Genomic DNA, 16,520 nt, shown 5'->3' with positions numbered 1-16,520 from the left:
AACCAACTTGTCTATCAATTAATCTACCAATCTATCTATCAGTCAGTTTATCAACCTATCTTTCTATCAATCTATCTATCTATCAGTCTATCCTTCTATCAACCTACGTATCTCTGTATCTATGTCTATCAATCTACGATCTATCAATCAACCAACCTGTCTGTCTATCTGTCAATCAGTCTATCTATCAGTCAGTCTATCAACCTATCTTTCTGTCTGTCCATCTATCTATCAACCTATGTATCTACCTATCAATCTGTCTATCCAGCTATCAGTCTGTCTATCTATCCAGGTATCTATCATCTATCAACCTATCTGTCTATCTTTCTATCTATCAGTCAATCTATCTATCAACCTATCTTTCTATATATCTGTCTATCTATCCATCTATCTATCTTTAAAGGTGCAAAGAGGGAATAAAATAATAGAAAGACACATTTTTACTAGAAGAAAAACATTGCAAGAATTCAAGTAGAGAAATTACAGATAACTCTTATCCAACAAACTGCTTTCCTAGCACTACAAATTGCAAATGAAGTGTAATATCATTCTCTGTTTCCATAATAAAAAGTGTGATACCAGTTTATTGAAGTGAGCCCTCAATATTGCAAGTCTTCAGTTAGTCTTTAAATAGACCAAAGTGAGTCAGACTCAAACAGTTACATCTGGAACAAAGAGATTTGATTACTCAGCCAGAGGCCTCTAGCTTTCAACTCAACACTGTAATTTTGAATCAGCACTTGCAGTGATCACTATAAATATTGCTTCATAGTTTAGTCTTCTAAAACTCTTGTCAGGAAACAATTACAAAAGGCCAGCTGCAGACTTGGCATAATTAAATGAAGTGAGTGGAGGAGGAGGAGGGAAGGCATAATTTGACAGTGTGTTCATAGTATACCTAATTGAGTATGCACAGAGAGTGGTTCTGATATATTCTTTACTAGGAAGTACATGTGGAAATCTAGGCTGGAAGAGATTTTAGAGATCATCTACTCTAACCTCCCTGCCATGGGCAGAGAAGCCTCTCAACTAGACCTGGCTGCTCAAGGTCTCCAGCCCAGCCTTGAAAACCCTCAGGGACAATCTTACCTGAAAACCTGAAGGCTCATTTATTTTCCTGACATAATGTAGTCTGGGGTCCTAGTGGACAGGAGATTGACCATGAGCCATCAGTGGGCTCCTGTGGCCAGGAAGGCCAATGCCATTCGGGAGTGTGTTAGAACAGCTGTGGCTAGTAGTTCAAGAGAGATTCTCCTGCCCTGGTGAAGCCACATCTGGAGTACTGTGTCCAGTTCTGGGCCTCTCTCAGTTCAAGAGGGACATAGAACTACTTGAGAGAGTCTAACACAAAGCCAAGGAGATGATTAAGGGAATGAAAGACCTCTCTTACAAGGAGAGACTGAGGGAGCTGAGGCTCTTTAGCTTGGAGAAGAGGAGGCTGAGAAGTGACCTCATCAATATGTGAAGGGTGAGTGCCAGGAGGATGGAGCCAGGATCTGCTCAGTGATGGCCAATGATAGGACGAGGGACACTGGATGGAAGTTGAAGCATAGAGTCTTCCATGTAAACATGAGGAGGAATTTCTCTCTTCAGATGTGAGGGTGACAGAATGCTGAAACAGGCTGCCCAGGGGGGTTGTGCAATCTTCTCTGGAGATATTCAAGACCTGCCTGGACCCGTTCCTGAGTGATCTGGTATAGGTGATCCTGCTCTACAGGGGGGTTGGACTGGATGAGCTTTTGAAGTCCCTTCCAGCCCCTGACATTCTGTGATTCTGTGATGTCCTACTCTCACCAATCACTTGCTACCAGGCTGGATAGGTGTACCAGAGTAGCTGCATAGAAGACAAGATCAGTTCAGCAAGAAAGGCACCAGACCATCTGTAGCGCTTGCTGCTGACTCCCCCAGCAGGGCGAACAGTTCACATTCTGTCCTGAGGTACCTTTTACTGCAGGACTGCTTAGGGGATCAGCTGAAAGATATGGTTAATGAGCTTCCAGGAGCAAAAAAACAGAAGTGCACTTAACCACAGCTCCTAAGGTTGTCTGTGAAGCTGTGCCAAAATGCAAATATCACTTTGTGAATTAAGGAGTGAGGGCACAGAAAGTAAGTTATAATGAATGTGGTAACCAGCAGACTGAATAGATTATAGGAGCTATCCATGAGTGGTCAAGAACAAGAAATGACTGAGTTTTATTAGACGTTTTAGGGTTTCCAAACTCCACCAGAATATATGGTGTGGGTTATCCCTTCTTTCCATGCATGCTTTTAATTTAAGAAGTTACTGTTTCCTGATGGCAATGTGATTACATCTAGTGAGGAGTAAAAAATGAAAGCATGCATTTTGTGGAGAAGATTAATTGCTTGAAAGATTAACAAAGGCCATTATAAATGAGAAAGACAGCTTGGCAGGAACTTCTTGGATTAAGCAGTGAAATATTCTCACCATAACTCCTGAATCGTAGTTTATTCACTGCTTCAGGAAATATGGTATATGTGAGGCTTCTCCTTAGAGAAGCCTTCAAAATGTTCTGATTGTGCTTTACCAACTAGCCTTAGAGCCATGCATCTACAGTCTATCAATTTAAAAATAGGTCTAAGTCTTAGGATTTGCTCAAATCAATTTTCTGCACAGACTAACACTCAAAAAGGAATTAAGTATTTTCTTTGGTTGCCTGGACGAGCTTCAAGGAAGTCCATGTGGCTATACAGTTACACTTTAATTAGCAGAGACTTTGAAGTTCTGTTAGCCAAAGAGGTCTCTGGTAAGACCCCACCTGGAGTACTGCATCCAGTTCTGGACCCCCTTTTACAAGAGGGATGTGGAGATGCTGGAGTGTGTCCAGAGAAGGGCAACAAGTATGGTCAGAGGGCTGGAGCACCTCTGCTATCAGGATAGACTGAAAGAGTTGGGTCTGTTCAGTCTGGAGAAGAGGAGGCTCCAAGGTGACCATATTGTGGCCTTCTGACATCTGAAGGAGGCCTACAAAAAAGCTGGGGAGGGACTTTTTTAGACTATCATGGAGTGACAGGACTAGGGGGAATGGAGCAAATCTGGAGGTGGGGAGATTCAGAGTGGATGTGAGGTGGAAGTTCTTCAGCATGAGAGTGGTGAGAGCCTAGAATGGGTTGCCCAGGGAGGCAGTTGAGGCCCCATCCCTGGAGGTGTTTAAGAGCAGGCTGGATGAGGCTCTGGCCAGCTTGATATAGGGTAGAGTGTCCTTGTCCATGGCAGAAAGGTTGGAACTAGATGATCCTTATGGTCCCTTCCAACCCTGACTGATTCTATGATTCTGTGATTAGAAATGAATATCAGCTAGTGTGGCAGGAATGGAATTTTTGACTGTTAAATGAATTTAGAAGGAATCAAATATATAGATTCATGGTAATGTAGGCATACAGTCTTTATATGAGAATGATGACAAATACAGTTATTGTTCCCCTCTGGACTGTTCATTTATACACTTAACTTGCTTAGGCTTTTATATGCAACTTTAATTTGATAATGCTTTTCTTAATGTCTCTCATTCTTAGAACACAGAAAACTCTTCCACTTCTGGTGGAAAATAAATGGAGCTTTCCAGTGGATGTCAGGATCCATGTCCTTGTCTACTTTTCTTATTTTTATTATACTGATGCAAAATCCACTTGATGAGCATGGGCATTGGCAATAACTCTCATGTTTTGCAAAGTGTCAGGGAACAATATCCTGTATCTATGAAAGATAAGGAAATACTGATGCTTCCATTTATGTGTGGGGAATTGCTGTGCCACTCTTTATTCTCATAATTCTGCCTACCTCCAAAAAGCATTCTGGAAACTCCCCCAAACTGCCACTTACCTCCCAGCTCCTGTACATGCTTCCAGTCACCTACAGTTTTACTCAGGAGTGTACTAAGGAGTTCCTCTCTCCTAACAGAGTAGAATTTCTCTCTTCAGATGCCAAAGGTCTGAAAAACTGCATGGATTTACAGGCAGCCTCTCTCATTGCACGGTTAGACACTAGTTGTTTTAAAGAAGTAGATAAAGAACTTCTTATAGAGCTTTTTAACCTCAGAAAGAAGCCCCTTGAAATTGTGTTAAGTATGACTGAAACTCTGTGGAAGACTTCTGTTTGAGACTTCTGGAAGATTTCAGCACTGTTTTCCCTAAACCCTGGATTCGGTGATGCTCAAGAAAAAGTCCTCTACCACCAGCCTGTTCAGACAGTGGCAGTTTGTGCAGTTTGTGTAAGAACAGCTTCATCTACCTAGGGAAATTTTAGTCCCAGAAAAGAAACAGATAGGTATTTTAATTGCCTGGACTCAGGTATTTTAATTGCCTGGACTTGTGAGCTGGAACAATTTACAGTAAAGCAGTTTGCCAACTTACCAACACTTGGCCAAGTTATCATTTTCTGCCTTGTCATCAGCTGCATGGCTCACTGAGTTTCTTCTGAACTCACATAATTTGCAGTCTGACATTCTAAAGCAAACCATAACTCATGCTCTGTGTGTCCCATAAACACAGGCTTTATTTCAAGGCCTTGGCCAGTACTGCCATTGTGCAGCAAAGCAGGCAAGTGCATGGTCATTTCCTTGGAGTCAGTGGGAATTGAGAGCAGAATTGAGGTAAAGTGTGCACCTGAATGCTTTGCAAAAGTAATACTGTGCTAGTTTTAAGCTAGCTGGAATATTTTGGTTGGAAGAATTAGATGCTAGGCTGTGAAAAGGAAACAATGGTGATGGCTACTTCACTCACAGACTTGCTGAGATGTATAAAAACAAGAACACAAACATAGATAACAGAGTTGCTCTTTGGATGCCTCCCTTCTCTCTCTCTCTCTAACCTGCTGTCAGTGTAACTAATCCTTCTGCTTCCTAGCTGCCCTGGCCAACTCTCCAAACTCACCTTGAACATAAGGCAAAGTCTGGGATAAGGTAGAGGGCTGAAAAGGAGGTGGAAGGGTGGTTGGGAGCCCCTCCTGGGGACTCTGATTTCTGGGAGGGCTATTGTGTTTCTGTATTACCTTTTTAACTTGTCTATTTCTGTCTCTAGCTGTAGAGATTGTATATATCTGCTTGTATATTGTGCTGAGCTGTAAATATAAAGCTCCATTCTAATTTTCAGCTTGGCTGAGTCTAGACTGGGTGATTTCATAAGAGGCTGGGGGGGGCAGGTAACACTCAAACCATCACAAGCACTCAAAGCAGAAGCCTTTTCTGTGTAGTGTTTTCTGTGAGGCAAACAATCTTCTGTATTATGTTTCAATAATTCCATTCCATTGATAGATTTAAGTAATTATTCTCACTTGTAAATTTTCTTAGCTCCTAGATGTGTTGGTAAATAAAGGCAAAAAGTAATGGTCAGCACTGAATTCATGAATAGTGGGCTGATGGGAGAGGAAAAAGAAAAAGCTTATTGTGGCTTTCTAAAGAGATAAAAGAATTGTGAGGCTCATTCAGCAAAAAGATTCAATACTGGCATAGCAGAAGGAATTTCAACCTTCTCCTTGTTATGGAAACAAGAATTTTTACTTAGGAAGTGGAAGGAATTACAGCCAAACAATTTAGCACTGTGTTGTCATTCTGTAAAGGATGGTAATGCCAAGGATTTCTGGCAGGTTCTATGTACAGTGCTTATAAAGGAAATCGCTGTGTCCAGTGCATCCATAGCAATGAAGTCCAATGTGCTTGGGGTGAGAAAGGATGGGGAAAGAGGTTTTAAAAAGCAGAAATAACAATTTCTTTTCTTCTCCTAAGCAGTTGATAGCTGTGTAATCCTTCTCAGAAAGAGAAATTTTTCAGCAGATGTACATTACTAGTGCTTCTAGTATGCCCATTCCTTTCCTCCATCTGCCACCATCTTCAGATCCCCTGCACGGCGAGGAAAATGAAAAACATGTTAAATAAATCAAATGGTGGAGATGACTTTCTGAATTCCATACCTTTTCCCCCCACTTGTTAAAGGAAAGCCATTATCTGAGTTTCTGTGATTACTAAATCAATGTAAGAGAAGCCTTGGGGTTTTTTTTTTAATGCTGCATTAGTTACATAGTAAAAAATATAACAATAGCATTCCTAGCCTGTTTCCCAGGTGACAATCCTTCACATTGGCTAGAGAAGAGAGTGATTTCTCTGTAGTAAAATTAGCAGAGCTGAAAGAATTTCAGTAAATGTTACCTTTTAAAGCTGCCATTAAAATGATATATAATTAGCAGGCTTAGAAAATGCTGTCCTTAACACAGAGGTACCTGAAATCACCTAGGCTATTGCATCTGTATCTGGTGCTCTCAACACAGGAAGGGCATGAACCTGATGGGAGTGGGTGCTGAGGAGGGCCACAAAAATGACCAACCAATGGGGACAGGCTGCTTTGGTTTTTTTATGTGACATTTCTTATTGTGATTGTTTGCATAGCTAAAGAGATGGATGCAACCTATCTGTATCTCAATGGTATGGACTGGTTTATCTAGGTATCCATGTGAAAAGCAAACAATGGTGATGGCTACTTGACTTATAGGTTTGCTGAGATGTATAAAAACAAGAACACAAACATAGAGTTGCACTTTGGCTGCCTCCCTTCTCTCTCTCTAACCTGCTGTCTGTGTAACTAATCCTTCTGCTTCCTAACCACCCTGACCAATTCTCCAAATTCACCTTGAATGTAAGGCAAAGTCTGGGATAAGGTGGAAAGGAGGAGGAAGGGTGGTTGGGAGCCCTTGTCTTGTTTCTGGGAGGGCTGTTGTGTTTCTGTATTATCTTTTCAGCTTGTCTATTTCTGTCTCTAGCTGTATAGATTGTAAATACCTGCTTGCATATTGTGCTCAGCTGTAAATATAGCTTCATCCTTTAGTTTCCAGCCACTGAGTCTAGACTGGGTGATTTTCTTAAGTGTAGGGGGGTGGATAACACCCAAACCATCGTGCATGCTAAGAGAACTTTTGGTTCTGGAAAATAAAATTGACCAATTTACTGAAAACTATCTGGCATTTATAGATAGGCCTGTGCTACTAGCTGTCACTGTGCACATTGAAAAACTCACAATATATTTCTGGTCCCCTGCAGTTTATTCTGAGTCTACTTTAAGGCCATTTTTATGCTAATTTTATTTTTTTCCAAAGCAGTGTGGTTGACATTTGCTTCATTTATTTTTCAATGTTTAAAGCAAACTCCACGTGATTTGGTTAGGAATTGCGTGAAGCTGACTGAAACAACTTGACAAGATGATTTTTATTTTAATTATAAAACAAATACATTAAGCAGTTACACAATTAAAAGAGACATTAAAGATTTGTATGACTGCAAAGGTTTATTTTTTTAATTTGGCATTTCTTACTGTGATTGTTTGCATAGCTGAAAAGATGGATGCAGCCCATCTGTATCTGAATGGTATGGACTGGTTTATCTTTATAGCTGAAGGGTGTGCAGCTATCCAGGGAGACCTGGACAGACTGGAGAGCTGGGCAGAGAGGAACCAGATGAAGTTCAACAAGGACACCTGCAGAGTCCTGCATCTGGGGAGGGATAATAAACTGCACCAGTACAGGCTGGGAGGTGATCTGCTGGAAAGCAGTCCTGTGGAGAGGGACCTGGGGGTCTGGTGGATAACAAGTTACCCATGGCACAGCCATGTGCCCTTGTGGCCAAGAAGGTCAATGGGATCCTGGGCTGTATTAGGAATGTGCCCAGCAGATGAAGAGAGGTTCTCCTCCCCCTCTACTCTGCCCTGCTGAGACCTCATCTTGAATACTGTGTTCAGTTTTGGGCTCCCCAGTTTAAGGGGGACAGGGATCTGATGGAGAGTGTCTAGCAGAGGGCTATGAGGACAAGGAGGGCATGGCTTATGAGGAGAGGCTGAGGGACCTGGGGCTTTTTAGTCTGGAGAAGAGAAGACTGAGAGGGGATTTGATAAATGTTTATAACTATCTGAAGGCTGCCAGGAGGGGGGGACAGGCTCTGCTCACTGCTCCCTGGGATAGGACAAGGAGCAATGGGTGGAAGATGCAGCTAAAGAGGTTCCACCTCAACACAAGGGGGAACTTCTTTACTGTAAGGGTCCCAGAGCACTGGAACAGGCTCCCCAGGGAGGTTGTGGAGTCTCCTTCTCTGGAGACTTTCAAGACCTGTCTGGATGTGTTCCTCTGTGATCTGTGTTAGATAGGATTGTCCTGCTCTGGCAGGGGGGCTGGACTCAATGATCTCTTTGGGTTCCTTTCAACCCCTAACATCCTGTGATCCTATGTATCCATAGATGCTTTTGTACCTCTGCTTTACCTCACAAAGGTTTAAAGAGAGCTCTTAAATTTCACTAAAGATGACAGCACAATGTGTTTAGTATTTTTTCAGGTCTTTTTGTTCTGCTCAATATCAGGCAAGGGGTAATAATTTCTATAGGTACTAGACATTTGTATACACTGCACCAAGTATGCACAAGGTACTCTTTCACAGAATCACAGAAACAGCCATGTTGGAAAAGCCCCTCAGGATCACCAAGTCCAACCTAGAACCCTACTCTACAAGCTTCACCTTATGCCCTAAGCATCACATCCAAATGACTCTTAAACATATCCAGGGTTGGTGACTGCACCACCTCCCTGGGCAGCTCATTCCAGTGCCTGACCACTCTCCCTGTGAAAAGCTTTTTCCTAATGTCCAATCTAAACCTCTCCAGCCTCAGCTTGAGCCCATTCTCCCTTGTTCTGTCTCCAGAACTGTGAAAAGAGACCAGCAGCAGCCTTTCCATGACATCTCTTCAGGTAGCTGTAGACAGCAATGAGGTCTCCCTCAGCCTCCTCTTCCTCAAACTAACCATCCCCATCTCTCTCAGTCATTTCTCATAAGATTTATTCTCTAGGCCCTTCCCCAGCTTCGTTGCCCTCCTCTGGACCCTCTCCAGCACCTTCACATCTCTCCTGTATTGCAGTGTCCAAAACTGAACACAATACTTGAGGTATGGCCTCATCAGAGCCAAGTACAAGGGCACAATCACCTCCCTGCTCCTGCTGGCCACAGCATTTTTAATCCAAGCCAGAATGCCATTGGCCTTCTTGGTCACCTGGGCACACTGCTGGCTCCTATTGAGCTCTTGTCTATTACAACCCCCAGAGCCAGGCAGCTCTCCAGATGCACTGCCCCAAGCCTGCAGCATTGCTTGGGGTTGTTGTGTCCCAAGCACAGGACCTGGCATTTGGCCTTGTTGAAACTCATCCCATTGATGTCTGGATTCTGTACAGCGTGTGGACAAAAGATCTTGAACACTAAATGAACACGTAGGCAGCTCATGTGGTTGAACCAGTAAACAAGCCTGTTGCACCATGCAATCAGGTTCATTATGCACATAGCAAATGAAGTGCTGAGTAAGTAGACTATTAGGAACCACTTGGACTGTTTTGTTTTGGTTCTGGTGGTTTCTTTTTTTCCCTTTGGTTGGTTGATCTTCATGATTATTTGTTTTGTGTTTGTGTGTGTGAAACATTTTTCCTCAAATTGTTTAAATTCACTTCTGGGGTGACCTGCTGTGCTGCCCAACTTGGCTAAGTGATTTCTGTTACTATATCAAACAGTGTAATGACATTTAGAAAGGAAAAAGGCACTGTGTGGCAGTGCTGCTTTGCTCCCTCCTGGAGCCTCACAAAATGTCATTTATGTCATGCTGAGTGCTGTTTATTTTAGACTAAGGGACATTTACACGTGCGATTCTCCAAGTACTTTGAGATAGCTGACGGAAAAGGCACGAACAAAAAGTAAATACAAGAGTTGCATGATCTTAATGCAGCATCACCAATTCCCAGCAGCTGCAGGACTACCCTATTGGTATTTTGTCAGACTGCAGAAAGCTGTCTCAGACTAGAAGATGAGGGTTTTTTTTGCTTGGTGTGTGGTTTCACAATCAGGTAAAGTGGTCCTTACTAAAAGGGTGATCTTGTCTGCCTGATGCTTCTGCTCTCACTGCATTGGATGTTGATGTAGCAGGGCTGAACAGTAGCTCTTCATCAGCAAAAGGAAGGCGCAGGAAGTTTCATTTTCAGAATCATAGAATCAGCCAGGTTGGAAGAGACCTACAAGATCATCCACTCCAACCTAGCACCCAGCCCTAGCCAACTTGACCATGGCACTAAGTGCCTCATCCAGGCTTTTTTTGAACACCCCCAGGGACAGTGACTCCACCACCTCCCTGGGCAGCCCATTCCAATGTCAATCACTCTCTCTGGCAAGAACTCCCTCCTAACATCCATCCTAGACCTCTCCTGACACATCTTGAGACTGTGTCCCCCCATTCTGTTGCCTGGGAGAAGAAACTAAGCCCCACCTGGCTACAACCTCCCTTCAGGTAGTTGTAGACAGCAATGAGTTCTGCCCTGAGCCTCCTCTTCTCCAGGCTAAACAACTCCAGCTCCCTCAGCCTCTCCTCACAGGGTTTGTGTTCCAGGCCCCTCACAGCTTTGTCATGAGGAGAATTTTTTTCGCTGGGAGTGTTGACAGGACACTGGAACAGGCTGCCCAGGGGAGTTGTGAAATATCTCTCTGGAGATATTCAAAACCTGCCTGGACATGTTCCTTTGTGATCTGGTCCAGGTGATCCTGTTTTGGCAATATGGTTGGACTGGATGAGCTTTTGAGGTCCCTTCCAGCCCCTGACATTCTATGATTCTATGAAATATAATTTAATATACAGTGTTCTAGGTGGCTGTAGAACATTTCTGCCCAGTACTTCCTATCCTACAACTTCCTAAACATTGCTGTGTATTTAATATAAACATTCTTATATAAACTGCTACCAGAAGCTGGGAGGAAGGATTATTTCGTTTGTGCATTTTGGTCTCCATTTGTTTTGGTTTTATTTTGCTGCCTTATTGTCACAGAGAATTTTCCCCTGTATTGCATAGTGTGCTCCATGATGATTTCAACTGAGTAAAACCTAAACTGGAAGAGCTGATAGATTTAGTAGCTTGTTTGGTTTTTTTTTTCCTTCTTGACAATATTACTTTTTACATTGAGAAAATAATGTAGTGACAGCTCTACCTATGCAGTCAATAAGCCCCTGCATCTCAGGAGGTGTATTTTTTTTCTCCTTTGTAAGTCATACTGAATATAACAAAAGACTTCCTCTGGTTTTATTATCCTACAGAACTGAGCAAAGAATGAAAGCCCTGTGGAAGAGTTCGTGGCCTTTCAGGAATGTCTCACAGAAATAATTTAATAGAGAATGAAATTCATCATCTGCCATCTGTTCAGGGCTGATTTTAGGTACAGAAATTTCTATTAATATCTCACTCAGATTATTTTTTTTCCACTTGTATGGTTTCCCCTCAAAGCTGGCTGTTCACTTAATTTCAAAGTGAAATTGGAGTGTTGCACACCTGTGTCTTTCTAGGGCAACTGAGAAAAAGCCTTATTACAAATGTGCTCTCTTTGTGTTTGTCTTAATTACTAGTTCTTGATCTTGAAGTGTTGCTTAGCACCATGTGGAGGTGAAAGCATTTAATTCAAAGCATCACAATAAATACACCAATTTATGGCAGTACTGGTGCCAAATGTGGTATGCACAATGATGAGCTGAAAAGAAGGGGAAGGTAAATATGATAGTTGTAGTAGGGTGAACATGAGAAGGGAGAAGGAGTTACTTAAAATGTTTTGCTGCACTTTGGAAGATCCATGCATGACATTGACTGTGACTCTCCTGCTTTCCAGCCGTTCTTAGCTCTATGTTATGAACAGCTTGAGGCATGATTTCACTGACCTAGGATGAGATATTCCTAATTGCATTTTTCTTATATTTAAGATCTTTATTTTGTCAAAATTTATAACAAAAGAAAAAATAGTTCCACCCCTGGGACATTTCTCTGCTCAGTATTCACTGGCTTTTGCCCTTTGTCTGTGTACCATTATGAGCAACATGGGTGGGGGTGACAGAACTGCTTCTTCAATTCACAAACCAGTGAGATGTAGTTGTTAGGGTGAGTTGTGTGCTCTAATTAGAATATTTTAATGAGAGAAAATAGATTATTGGCTGTGAAAAGAAAATAATGTGATGTCTATATTACCCATCTGCTCTGCCAGGACATATGAAAACAAGGACACAAAGAAAGATAAGAGAGTCTCTGCCTGTTTTTTGCCCTGTTAACTCTTCTGCCTGACCCTGCACATTTCCCAACTAATCCTTCTGCTTCTAGCACCCTTTGTTGACCTTTCCAGATCATCTTGCATGTAAGGGAGATTCTGAGATAAGGGAGGGAGTGAAGAGTGGTTGAGAGCCCTTCCCAGGCACTCTGACTGCTGGGAGGAGTCTTGTCTTTCTGTATTACTTTTAACTTGTGTATAACTGTATATAGTTGTAAATACTTGTAACATGTAGTACATATATGCTTGGAAATTGTGCTAAGCTGTGAAGATAAACTTCATTATTTAATTTCCAGCTGGCTGAGTGTAGTCTGGATGAATTCTTGTGGGGGGGGGGAGTAGGTGATGCCCAGAACCATTACAAGTTGTAATTGCAATGGATGCTGCAGTGAGTTGTCATTCACTGCAAGCCTCTAATGACTGCTCACATCCACAGTGCCTCTTAACTGATATGCTTCATGATTTACTCATGAAAGTTTAATCACCTGTAGCCACATACTGTTGCAAAATATATACTGCATAGTTTTAAGTGGGGTTTTAAAACACCTGGCTGTTGCTTTTCCTACTAGAAGAACAGGAGTATTGTCAGAGTGATGCTGCAGCAAGCAGAATTTTGTGCTGTAATAGCCAGAAATCTTCAGAAGGATTCAGTGAAAGAAGTATTCAAAGGGGCTTTGTTTTTACTACAGAATAATGCACTTTGAAGTGACTAAATAGTATACTTCTGAGTATTCCTCTAAAGGTGAAAGAAATGTCTTTCTCTTTGTTCATAAAGTTCTTCCTATCTAACATATAGATGTGCATTTACAGAATCACAGAACTGTCAGGGCTGGAAGGGACCTCAGAGATCATCCAGTTTCAACCCCACTGCCATGGGCAGAGACATCTGACACTTAGACCAGGTTGTTCAGAGCTGCATCCAGCCTGGCCTTAAAGATATCCAAGGATGGAAGTTTTCCTATGTTGCCATATGTAAGTAGTATTCTGGGGAAAAGATACTACAATGAATATTTTCTGTTTCTATGAAAAAATACTTTGCTTGGATAATTTCACATGGAAGTTGTGCTGAAACACAGCATGGGAAGGAAAAAGATCACTTTAATAAAACTTCACCAAAATCCCATTTCCCACTCATGGTCACAAGAGCCTTTGAAATAGTTACAATAGCTGAATTAGTAGACTTAGTAAAATTAGAATATTTCACCTTGCTGCAGAGTACAGCAGAGAGCCAAGAGGGTGACTGGGGAACTTGAGCACCCCTCTTACAAAGAGGGACTGAGACACCTGGGACTGTTTAGTCTGGAGAAGACTGAAAGGAAATCCGATCAATATGTACAAATATCTGAGGGGTGGGTGTCAAGTGAATGGTACCAATCTCTTTTGGTGGTCAGCAGAAATAAGATGATGAGGAATTGTACAAATAGAAGGCTTCGCCTCAACATGAAGAAAAATTTCTTTACAGTGAAGGTGACAGAGCACTGGAACAGGCTGCCCAGAGACAGGCTGTGGAGTCTCCTTCTCTGGAGACTGTCAAAATCTACCTGGATGCATTCTGGTGATCTGGGTGATACTGCTTTTGCCAGGGAGGTTGGACTGGGGATATTTAGCCTGGAGAAGAAGAGGCTCAGGACAGACCTCATTGCTATCTACAACTATCTGAAGGGAGGCTGTAGCTAGATGGGGGTTGGTCTCTTCTCCCAAGCAGCCAGCAAGAGAACAAGGGGACACAGTCTCAAGTTGTGTTGGGGGAGGTCTAGGCTGCATGTTAGGAGGGAGTTCTTGCCAGAGTGATTTGCCGTTGGAATGGGCTGCCCAGGGAGGTGGTGGAGTTGCCATCCCTGGAAGTGTCCAAGGAAAGCCTGGACGAGGCACTTAGTGCCATGGTCCAGTTGATTGGCTAGGGCTGGATGCTAAGTTGGAGTGGATGATCTTGTAGGTCTCTTCCAACCTAGCTGATTCTATGATTCTAGATGATCTCTGGAGGTCTCTTCCAACCTCTAAGGTTCTGTGATTCTGTAAAAGTGTCTAACATAGTTGATGGGACTTTAATTAAATATATTTTTTTAAATCAATCTCCATTTTTTCACAAATATTATTGCAAATGAGAACCAGAGAGGCAACAGGCATTTTATGTAAACCAGAGGATTTTGTGCATTGCAGGCTTTTAATGGCAAACGATGCTTCCAGGAAGAGAAAGTAGAATTAAGGCAATACGAAGAATGCACTGAACTGGGACCTGGAGGATAGAGATTCAAATTCTGGTGCACTGCAACAACTTAATGCAAGTGAGTTTAAATATTGCTTTTCCCCAAAGGAGATAATATATCCCTTTCTTTCTACCTTTACCTTTAAAATATATTCCATGCAAAGCTTTGTGCTGTCACTTATCTGGGGCACTATGATACCATTATTTGGATTGAACCAGCTTACATGTCTAAGCCTGACTTCAAAGGTTTTCACTGAAGTTGGCTGTTCATTTAGCTGAACAAATGCTCAGTCACCGCTTTACAGTGTTAGAAGATAGCTATAGCATAACTGCCCCAGGTGGGGAGTGAATTCTCTGAGAGAAAAATGAGTAAGTGGAGTTTCTGTGGGAGAAAAGAAGTTGAGAAGTTTAGTTAATAAAGAAATATGTCTGTTACATATTGAATAGAGATTGTGCTGGGAAGAAGCATTCCTCAGCAGCCTGCATGGAGCTGTGGGCCTCGAGGTGTGTGTCAGCCATAGCAAAGAGTTCTCACTGGTTTATTGTGTTAAAATAAAAGCAACTTGACATTTTTTATTTCTTTTGTTGCATTTATTAAAGTGGTAGACAGTTCAGCTATAACATAGCATAACTATTATAACACTGGAAAATGTCTTGGAAAAAAAAGTAACTTTCAATGTGAAATATTTGATGAAACTTGAATAAATTAATGAAATGCTTCAGTATTATGGAGCTGCATTTTTCATTAGAGCAGTGTTGGTTCATTTTGCTCTGCTCCTTTCTTCTGCCTTCTTTGGCATGTCCAGGATATGCTGCTAATGCTGCTTCAAAACCACTTTCTGTTTAGTGCTCAAAGACACCTTCAGGAGGAGAAAAATATAATGAAGATAACGTATAGAGAAGAAACAGATATGTGGCTTGGAGGGTACAGATTTGACTTGCAGTGCCTTGCAACACCTTCCTGTGAGTAAGTGAGTTTAAATAGTGCCTTTGCTCAATGAAGAGAGGATGTTCCTACCTTACTACCTTTAATTGCAATACATCTGCACAAATTGTTGCTTAATCACAAATAATTTTCTCTTCCCCACCTCTGGTCTTACATTAGAGACTTTGATAACACAGAAGAGGGTGTGCAAATAGTTTTCATAGCTGTGTTAAGTTAATCATCCCTGTTGATGATATTAATATTTAACTAGCTGTAAGAGCTTGAAACAGTCTCAGTCTTTGGTTCACTGTAGTCAGCTTGCAAGTGAAACCATTAGAGCTATAATTTTTTATAGGTATCATCCACAATTGCTAAAGAAATGGTATGCTATGCTTACAGGGACAGATAGGAGACTTTGATCAAGTCTGTTTCTCATTTTCCAGCTGAAAGTCAGGAGTCTATTAGTTGCGTCCAGCCACACTGTACTTTATTTCAGGTTGCATTAATGTGAAGCATTTACTATTAACTATACATTCACAACACTTTGCTTTGTGTCAACTGGAGATTTTATCTAAAGAATTGGTAACATAGATTCTGTGATTGTGGAGTTGCAAAATGGAAATAAGGGTCAGAGTGATGAAACTGCAGCCTCTGTAGTTGCTATGGAACAGATGTGCCTCTAGGTGATCTAAATCACATAAAGGAGTGGGTAAAACTGAGGGCCTCTCATCCTCCAAATGCACAGCAATAAACAAATGTCCCACCTTACCTGTGTTACATTACATACATCAGGTACTGACCTTCCTGGCAGAAGAGTGCTTGTGGGTGGTAGTTATGTAATATTCAGCTTCTTTTTTTGTCGTAACTTGAGATGTTGGATTCTTTTGGATTTGGAATGTGTGAATGAAATATAGCAGAAGCTGGGAGGTGACTCTTTTCTGCCCAAAGGCTTTACATTTCTGCTTAGAATGAAGCATTCAAAGGTAGTGATGGATGAGCGAAAACTAAGAGAGAGTCTATGAGCATAAGGGAAATTGCAGGATATGAAGTTAGAAGAAAAGGCAATAAATAAAAATGCTTTTTTTCTAAGAGAAGGAAAGAGTAATGACAGAAGATGCTTGCATACACTTGATCACATTTCTCTTGTTAGAAATTTAAGAGATTTGTGTCAGGAGATAAAAATACTTTGACTGAGAGTTTAGTGGGAGAAAAGGATTTATACTGAAACTGTGAATTTTGTGTAAGCGGAAGCAGTCCAATTCTGTAGCTGGGAGGATGGCTCAAGGGC

General features: G+C 41.7%; 1 long non-coding RNA gene across 3 annotated transcripts in view; it reads left to right on the top strand.

Moving 5' to 3' along the window:
- Window positions 1-16,000, top strand: part of LOC135187922 (uncharacterized) — a 246,559-nt gene extending 230,559 nt beyond the window's left edge. For all 3 annotated transcript variants that reach the window (XR_010307498.1, XR_010307496.1, XR_010307497.1), the window contains 3 exons: window positions 11,110-11,228; window positions 14,262-14,386; window positions 15,155-16,000. This is a non-coding gene — a long non-coding RNA (uncharacterized LOC135187922). The remainder of the gene's footprint in view (window positions 1-11,109; window positions 11,229-14,261; window positions 14,387-15,154) is intronic.
- Window positions 16,001-16,520: the final 520 nt, after the last annotated feature.

Source organism: Pogoniulus pusillus, chromosome 28 (assembly GCF_015220805.1).
Source record: "Pogoniulus pusillus isolate bPogPus1 chromosome 28, bPogPus1.pri, whole genome shotgun sequence".
In the NCBI taxonomy this organism is placed as follows: domain Eukaryota; kingdom Metazoa; phylum Chordata; class Aves; order Piciformes; family Lybiidae; genus Pogoniulus; species Pogoniulus pusillus.
The sequence above is the reverse complement of the archived record's forward strand: the minus strand, read 5'-3'. Positions and strand labels throughout refer to the sequence as shown.